A 10,474-nucleotide genomic window follows, 5' to 3' on the forward strand; every position below is an offset into this window, starting at 1 on the left:
AAAGTAAATAAGGATTTATTAAGAAGAAGTTCACGTTGAACACGACCAATATCTTCCAGGACATCCCTGTTGTCATTACCAAACTAGGAAAGAAAAGCGGGTAACCATTGTTATCTTTTGAAGGCCATATGTGTTGACCTCAGTTTGAATAAGGATGCTATTGTGAAATTGGTATAGACTATCGAGGTGGGAATGATTGAATAAGATAATCTATCAAAGATATATGACTTGATTTATCCATTGAAGGATGCAAGTACCTTTTTAAAGGTGGAATTAAGGATATAACTTTGATAACTTAAGATGAACCCTAGGGGAATGCATAAAGGGTTGGCATTTCGCCCTTAATAGGGACAGTATGAGTTGTGACAATATGAATTAGAAAGGATTAAGGTAACAACAACCTTTAAGGATCAGTGGAGAAATTTTTTAGAAGTGTATAAACAATGGTTCTAGTATTAGTAAATGATATTTTGATATGCCTGTATCTAGGGAATACAGGAGGAACGATTTAAGGATAACCTTAGAGGTTTTATAAGGAGAAATATAATATTTGAAGTTCTCTAGAATAGAAATTTGATAAAGGAAAAATGGCGTAATTATAATAATGCCAGGTGGGCACGTGTTAAACCATAAGAAGTATAGATTGAACCAATGAAGGTCAGAATTGTTAAAGAAAGAAAGGCCCAAGATAAAAGACGTTCTAAGTACGATCGAGAGTCAGCCATGATAATGTTTACATTTAAAGACTAAGGCAGTGACTTATGGAAAAATGGTGATTTTTTTTACCATAAGGACTTAAGTAAAGCATTTTCACATAAGCAGTGATTTGAAATGAGGTAGAAAATTTAGTGAAGGTGGTTAAAATGACATTGATTGTAAGGAAATATTACTATCAGGAAAGGCCAAAGAGGTGGCCGACACTTTAAGTGTAAGAAGACAATTATCGGCGCTCGTGCCAGAGGAATACAGTGATAATGGTTAAAGCCGTGAAGATTGTATTATGGTTTGAAAGATTGATATTCCTTCTGATGATTGTGCGATACTCAACCGTGATAGTAGTTTGGTAAAGATTTAATTTATGAAATCGCCGTGAGAGGGCTATCTATCTTATAAGGTCATATCTTGAGATAAGCCAGGACCATGTTACGAAAGGACTAAATGAACCTTTGAGCTTCATGTCTCCTAATAAAGACATATGGTTAATAATAGTATTAACCTGTTATCGTTGCTTTTATTGAAACTCTTCTGCAATTTTATCTGCTTCATGTCATATGTACGCCAAGTTCAGGAGTGTTCTTCATGAATCATGGAATGGTGATTATGTTGCCTCCTTAGAAGAATTCGATACGACATGTATGGACTCTGTATGGTTAGCTATTAAGATTTCATAGAAAATGAATGACTACAGTAGGTCAGTGGTGGACCATAGTATTGCAACAATGATTCTGCGAGTAATGAGCCGATTACAGCCATGAGAGTTGTATTGGAATGGATGTTGAGATTGAGTACCCCTAATGGGGTCGTGTTGATATATAAGTTATCATTGATAGACTACCTAGTGGAGTATTTACATATTATATATTTATTCCCTCTTATGAATAGAGAGTCGTATTACTATACGAGGAAGGTTGCAGTGCAAGCATAGAATTCTAGTAACAATGATGTCTAAAATGAAATCCCTTATTCGAGTTTCGATGTCGAGGGAGTTTCAAAAGTGAGTGTTTATGAGCTCGAGCAAGAGCATGGATCCATGGATTGATGGACGGAATAGTAAATATTCTGGCACGTGAAATGCGATGTTATAATACTTGATGTTGATATATATACACACATATGTTTTGTTCTCCTATGACAAACCTCTATAGTTCAGATGTAGATTCCAAGCCAGATATTTGTTGCAGTATTTTTTTATATACAATTCTCTTCAATTCGTTCTTTTCTCTCCTTTTCATTTTGTATAAGCTGAGAAGAATAACCCTTCCAGAAGGGGAGGTATTGCCGAATGACTATCTATCTGTGTGATAGAAGCCTAGTAGGATACCACATGTTGTTTAATTGCTTGTCAAGTACTAAAGGTTGGCCACCTTCTGTACTAACTATGCAATAGAACAAGTGTTCATGATCATAGTGATCTCTAAATAAAATCTTTTACTTCTATACGATAGATCAAGCTTTCGAAGATTGAAGTAGCTAAAGGAAGTAGTATCAGTGTGGTGGTATTCCGAATCTAACGCATTCATGATACTAAGGTTGACACGGTTATTAAAAGGTTATAGAATACTAACGAGCAAAAGTGTAACCAGTATAGTATTTTGTACGAAAGATATTAACGGTTACGAACTGGAAAAGAGTGGGTATTGAGAAGCAAAACCTATAGCGCAAGAAGCTATGATGAGAGTCTGTGTGATAGACTTGAAAGAATTTGGAATGATCACATAACACGGATTGACTTTTCTTACGAAAATAGATTGTATGTTAGTATCGAGATGTCGCCTTATGAGATCCTTGAGGGAACACAATGTCGATCTCCCTTACGCTAGGATGAAGTTGCAGAGCGCAAGATGCTCGGACCAGCAGTGGTCCAAAGGACCAGGGATATAATAGATCTAATCAGAGGACGGCTGGTAGTAGCCCAAGATGGACATAAGAAGTATGTTGATTTGACACAAAAGGACAAAGAATAGGAAGTAGGGGACCTAGTGCTGTTATAGGTATTCCCTTGGAAAGGATGGATGAGGTTTGGAAAGAAAGGAAAGCTAAGCCCACGAATTGTTGGACCCTTGGAGATATTAAGACGTATTGGGAAGTTAGCATATGAGCTAGCCCTACCCCCGAACCTGTAGCAAGTTCATAACGTGTTCCACGTATCAATGTTAAGGAAGTGTAATCCGGATGCCAGAAAAATAGGGGCATATGAGCGCATAGACATACAACCAGACGTAACCTATATGGAGCAACCGGGAAAGGTTATAGATTGAAAAGGAAGAAGTGCTTAGGAGAAGGGTTATCAAACTAGTCAGAGTTTGATGATAGAACCATAATGTGGGAAAATTGACTTGAGAGTTAGAAAGTGCAATGCTAAGAAAGTAATCCTATTTATTTTCTATCTGATTCCGGGACGGAATCCTTTTAAGGAGGGGAGACTGTAATAACCCCAATTTTTGGAATTTTTGAAACACGGATAAATAGTAACTTTTGCTGATGATGTTGATTAAGGAAAATTATCAAACCACGCTATATAGGAGTACTTTTATGGAAATTCTAAGATCGTATTAGTATTTCATAAAGTAAATGAGTGTATGTAAAGGTCGTTAGAATTCGAATCCAGACACTTTGATTTTTCTCGAAAATCCACCAGATACCGAAAGAAATGAGTATAAGGTAACATGATTAAAAGGATTTAAATTCAAGGATTATAAGAGAGGATCATAAAAGGAATGTAAAATATTGAGAAAGGTTTAGGGGAACCCAAGTAATAAGATCCCAGATATGATCCCTCAAACGACGAACGAGAACGAAAGTTAAGCGAACCGTAAAACAAATAAGCGACCAAGAGACAAGCTTGTACAAGAAGCCAAGGATTGTGACATCATCAAATCACAAGGAAAGGACATGTGTTAAAAAGGTGACACAAGCATGGTGACATAAGGATGACAAAAAGAAGTGTGTTGTTGGTTGATTCTTGGCCATGCAAAAGTTACCATGGTAAAAGATCAAAATTTGCCAAGCCAAAAAGGAAATCAACCAAGCAAAATATCATAACACAAAAATTAAAAATTTGACTTTGCTCCCATGAAAAGAAGCTCTCGGCCAAAACAAACCCAGCAACTTGAAATTGTCATATCTCCTTCAATACTCACTCAAATTGTTGTGTTCTATAGCTCGTTGGAAAGGTATTGAGATGGCCTACAACTCTTGTTCACAAGTATCGTCCAAATAAGCATGGTAAGACCCTCATTTTTACAATTCTTTCAATCGTACTTTTAGAAATTTCAAAGCCTAACTTTGTGTTCTTGATTTCTTTGGAAAGATCAAGCTTGTAGGAGGCTCCCTAAGGATTCCTAGCAACTTAACACCTACCAAGGAAGGTATAAACTTCAAACCATAGCCTTTAATTTTACTATTAGTGAGTTTGATGGTTGGTTTTCAAAATGAGAAGCATGATCTTTGATTATTAGTAGTTTGATTTGAAATTGGAGTGAATTGGTGAATGAATCTTGTTATAGTTAATAGAACTTGATTGTGGTTGGTTGAGATGAAGAATCTAGAGAATAAGGACTGGTATAGTATTATTTAGTTGAGGTTTTGATGTGTTAATAATTGTGGGTTGTTTGGTGAGGTTTTGGTGTAGTGAGAAACTTGGAAAACTCGTAAATATAGCCGTCGTAATGCCCGTTTTTCTTAGACTGTTGTACATGAATCTCGGACCAGATAACTCACTGACCAATCTTTAAATTTGCCATGTTTAGCTAGATCATGTCGTAAGCTTCATTTTGGTATGTGGTTCGCTTAGATCCGATTTACGGTTTAGGAGAAATGACCGTTTTAAGTAACGGCATTTCACGAACGAACCTTTACCCCTCACTTTACTTTGAGACCTTGGTTAAGGCCCTTAAATGACTAATTGGAGTATGAAACAATTATTTTAAGTGGATTGGGCAGTTGGTAGAGTACTCGCGAAAGAATCGCCTTAAAATTCTTAATGGTTAATTTATTAAAAATGGTGGAGCCGAGGGTACTCGAACGACTTATGTGATTCGTTAAGCGTAGGAGTGACCATAAGCGAACGTTAGGGTTCAATTGGTTAAAGTCTAGTTTCTTAAGCGACCGGGGTTTAATTCCGACTTATGTTGTTATTCATAGGTTATCGGACCCACTATAAGCTTAAGTCTATCCGGGAACACTCAGGCAAGTTTTCTACCCGTTATACTGTTGTTGTGATGTATACATATGTATATGCATTATCTTGTGATAGATGCATGGTGGTTAATTAGCGAATCTTGCGATATATTGGAGCATGTGATATGGTATATATGCATGTCTGTTTCGTAATCTTGATATATATTGTTGATTCAATTGCTTATAAGTTGCATAATACCTATGCTAGAGATAAGCAGTAGTTGCGTATACCCTTAGTATAGGGGACCCAAAGGTGAACATTTTCTAAAACCGGGAGTCGATGTTCCCGAGTATATTATATATATATATTTATATATATATAGATATAGTTTTGAAAACTATGAATCGAATAAGGTTTATTCGATAACTTTATTTTATTAATGAATATTATTTTGAATATTCATTCGAGGGCTTTTGACTCCGTCTATTTTATTAATGAATATTATTTTGAATATTCATTCGAGGATATATGAATCCGTTTATTTTATTTAATGAATATTATTATTTGAATATTCATTCGAGGACTTATGACTCCGATTATTTACTAATTATTATTCTTTATTTTATTAAAGAATAATGTGTCGATAATCAAACTCACTTTTGATTATTCAAATAAAGATCCTACTTTCGTATAAGTATATCTTTGGTTATTTAATATTCATTTCAATTATGAGTTTTAAAACTCCTACCTCGATTATTTTTACAAGGATCACCCTTATGGGAATATTATTTAAATAATAATATTCAGATATTTTCTAATATATCGGGACTGATTTATTTTACTAAATCAGCGTTACTCCAAACATTCTTAAAAATATTTTCGATTCTTCAAAATGATTTTTAAAGGTTAGGGCGGATCCAAAAACTCATTTTTTTATATTTAAGATCTTCCTTTCGAAGGGGATTTAAATACTCGCTCAAAACCTGAGGGATCCGGCTCTGTGGTGTATTTTATATTCGCAACAAGGTTGTTATTTTGATAAAAGAGTTTTTGATTACTTACCCAACACTCGGGAAGTAAAATTCTTGGAACAAGTTAATCCATTAACAGGCACCGCCTAGGAAATATCGGTGAGTTTTCCTTTCCAACTAGATACGACTTCTTGGTGGAGCCGTATCAACAAGTTTCTACTTGGGGAAAGGGGGGACAAGCTTTACGTTTCAGAGTCATGGATTTCATCTGAACTAGGAGTGGCGTAAGTGGTCGAGTGGCGCCGGCCCAGCCTTATTATATTGGCCCAAATGGCCTGGAAGTTCCATTAAGACGGTCCATTCCTTAGGAGTCCAGTGTTCGGTTGACAAGTAAATCCGACAGGTTCTCCTCTACATGTAGAAAATGGTGGGGTTGCACAACTGCGACTGATCATCGTGAGTGGTCTTCCTGGCGCGGCAAACTCCCTTAATGAGTTCATCATCCAATTGGATATTTCTGCAACACTACCCAGAGCACTTCGATAGAAAGGCTACGGCTGGGCGATTGTTGAGTGTTGGCAGGGTCGAGTTTTCAAAATGATGTTTTCATCAAATGAAGTATCTCGTAACTTCATTTCATTTTGATGATATTTCAAAGATTGATTCTATACAAGTTTTGTCTTGTAGCTTAATCTATGGGATGGACTATTTATACATTGAACGGTGGTAGTTCAAGTTGTATTCGGAAAAGATATAAGTATATTGGAGTATCTTGTAACTTCATCTTTTAAACTTATATCTAGTAAATGATTATCTTGTGCATGTCAAAGATTTTCAGAAAAACGTTGAGACAAGGTTAGATATATGAGATCACCTTGCAACGATATTTTTATACATTTATAAACTGGAACTCTGTGTATATTATACATGTCAGAGGATTTCAAAGATTGTGAAAAGTATATAGGTATATATATACTGAATATTTTGCGACTTGGTCGCGTTAAGATATCAATTTGATTCATTTCTTCTTGACCAAGACTTTCATGAGTACTATGAGAATGCTCATATATTGTTAATTATTATACATATTATTTCGGTGGGCTTGTTGCTCACCCTTGCTTTCTTCTTTCATCACACAACAACAGACAGACAAGATGAATAGGACCAAGCTCCCAATTTGCGAGCGGATAGGAAACGTTCCGCACTTTTCTATAGGCGTTGATGTCGCTGTAGCTGAGGTATGAACTACCAATAGGCTAGGCTTTCAACTTTTGATGTACCAGGCTTATGTATCTTTATGAATTGTAATAATGGCAAAGAAATGTAAATTTATTCAGAAACCCTTTTAAGGTGTAACGGTTTATAATTGTGGAATAAAATGACTTGTGTTATTTTTGATATTCATCTCTGAGACTATAACTTGTGGTGTGTGTGTGTGTATATTGTGGGGTCACAGTACTCAGTAGTTGGTTGACTGTTAAGATTAAGTATTGATAAAGGTAATGGAACTCGTGACAACCCGAATCCCCGACCCCGGATTTGGGGGTGTTACAAAGCACTTTATGGCCTTAAGCAAGCTCCAAGAGCATGGTATGAGACTTTAGCTCAATTCCTTCTGGAAAGTGGATTTAATAGAGGCACAATTGATAAAACTCTGTTCTACCTCAACCATGGAAAGGACTTACTTTTGGTACAGATATATGTTAATGATATCATCTTTGGTTCTACAAATGCCAAACTCTGTGAAAGGTTTGCAAAGCTAGTGCAGTCAAGATATCAAATGAGTATGATGGGAGAACTTAGCTATTTTCTGGGACTTCAAGTCAAGCAAAATGAAGAAGGTACTTTCATAAATTAATCCAAGTATACCAGAAATTTACTCAAGAAATTTGGAATGCAAGACTGTTCAACTGCATCCACTCCCAGTAAATATTACTAACTATAGAGGTATGATTGGCTCTTTACTCTATTTAACTGCAAGTAGACCTGATATCATGTATACTACATGTCTTTGTGCAAGATTTCAGGCTGATCCAAGAGAACCTCATCTAATAGATGTGAAAAGAATTTTCAAGTACCTCAAGGGTACAGCTGATCTAGGATTGTGGTATCCTAGAGAATCAGATTTTAAGCTAATAGGTTACTCAGATGCAGATTTTACAGGATGCAAAATAGACAGGAAAAGCACTAGTGGAAGCTGCCAATTTCTTGGAGGCAGATTGGTTTCTTGGTTTAGCAAGAAACAGAAGTCAATTTCCACATCAACTGCAGAAGTAAAATATATTGCTGTAGGAAGCTGTTGTGCACAGATTCTTTGGATGAAGAATCAGTTACTGGACTATGGGTTAGAATTTTCTAAAATTCCCATTTACTGTGATAATCAAAGTGTTATTGCTATGATAGATAATCCAGTTCAACACTCAATGACAAAGCACATCAGCATTAGGTACCATTTCATAAGGGAACATGTGATGGAAGGTACAGTGGAATTGTATTTTGTTCCAACAGATCAACAACTAGGAGATATCTTCACAAAACCACTATGTTAAGCTACTTTTACAAGACTGGTAAATGAACTTGGAATGGTTTCAGGTTCTTTCTCAAAATCTGCTTAGTTTTTGTTCTCATGCATCAGACTTTATGATCATTGTTTACAGATTGTCTTATCTCCATGTAATATGTGCTTAAATTGGAAGATATTAAATACTGATTGCTATCTGATGTGATTCTATATACTCTGATAGTGTTTTGAATGTTCTGTGACTATTCACTCCAATGAGGATTATTTGTTAGATGCTGAGTTAGTAGTCTTTAACAAACTGTGTATCCCATATTTGAATTAGTTATTTATGTGGAAATCCATAACACAAGCAAAATTTGATTTTGATCTTACTCAAATTTACTTTGTGTATCTTATTACTAAGTCACAAACTAGATTTTTGCATCTTATCCGTTAAATTCTGATGTCAATAAATCTTAAGGATGAACAACATGTTTGATAAGGCTCACTTATCTAAAGAAAACAAAAGAAAAGAAAATTGAAGTCAGGTACTCCTTTGAGATCTAGAGTAAATATGTGAAAGGGAAGACCCAAGTGCATTGCTGGTATTAAGTTATATGCATTAGAAAAGCAAATAAATTTTTCTTGGTGACTTTTCACATTCTCTGATTACTGGAGAAATACTCTAATAATAGCATAAATTCTGATAGCAGTTGTGACTCATTTACACTGAGAAGCCACTGTAAAAGGAATGTCAAAAGATGCATAAAATGAGCACAAACAGTTGAGGTGGACTTTTGCATAAATTTATTCTATAGTAGACTTCAAAATTAAAGACAGATTTTAAGCACTTTTCTTATTTATGCCTTATTTCTAAGATATACTGAAGTTTATCAGACTTTAATCATTATCTGATCATTTACAAATGCACACACTCTCACTCCATATGAATGATGAAAATTACTTTGGTGATTAAGTTGTTTTTGACAAATAGTTAAGTATTATTTGCATAAATTCTGAGAACAAGTCCTGATGAAAGTTCTGATGATTAAACTCTGAAGAAACCAGTCAGTATTTGTGTGAAGAATCATAGAAACAGTCATTCACTTTTTGAGTACAGAAGCCATGTTCTGATTACCGTTAAATTCTGATAATAGTCAAGTTCTGATGCAAATCCTGATGGAAACTCTGATGCTTACGTGGCATTAGTTAATTACTTGGCTTATTTTTTTAGTATTACTGTAACGGTTATATTTTGTCAGAAAATAATTAAGTGAGATAAAAACAGTGATAATCATTTGGTTTATGGGTTGTGTGTTTGTTTTGGTAACAACATGTGAGCAATAATTACTGCACGTTTACCGTGCCCACTCATTACTTTTTGACTGTTTCCATGCTGCCAGGTGTAAAAAGACTGTTCTGCTTCAGAAAATTGACCATTGTCACATGGAGTGTATAAATAAGGGAGTTAAAAGATTTTATAATCTTTTACCTACTATTTTTACTTTCTAATCTCTCTTATGCTCTCTCTCACTCTCTAATATTCTCTGACGGACTTTCTTACAGGCATTTTAACAAACACCTTGTGAATACACATTTTCTCACTTATTTCTTTACAGAAATGGCACCCAAAGATCTAATATATGATGGAGCCAAGTTTGTTCCTAATAACTACATGGATATTCTTTCTAAGGACGAGGCTCCTTCAGAACTTCATTTCGTCCAAGACTTTGTTGCTCGAAGTGAAATAGGCTATGCACTGACCCAACCCCAGGTTCTCTCAGGAAGCAGATTCTGAAGTTTTGGCGGTCTGGTGTTTATGATGATGGTGGAAAAGCTAGGTCCCCAAGTATTATCTTTACAACAGGGGCGGATGACCATGTGGTGACCTTGTCAACTGTTCGACAAGCACTGCATTTGCCAAAAGATTGCACTTTCAATTCAGCAGTTGAGGAGCCAGCTCTTCAACAAATGATGGCAAATCTGGGCTATGAAAAGTCTTTGGCAAAGCTGGGATAATTGAAGAGACCCCACATCATGAGGGAGTGGAGTTTTTTCTTTGACTGTATTATAAAAGCTTTTGCCAACAAGTGCTCAAACTTTGATGCTATACCCATAATGAGTCAGCAAATCGGGTATGCCCTTTTGAATCAAACACATTTT

This window comes from Apium graveolens, chromosome 2, assembly GCF_009905375.1.
Source record: "Apium graveolens cultivar Ventura chromosome 2, ASM990537v1, whole genome shotgun sequence".
In the NCBI taxonomy this organism is placed as follows: domain Eukaryota; kingdom Viridiplantae; phylum Streptophyta; class Magnoliopsida; order Apiales; family Apiaceae; genus Apium; species Apium graveolens.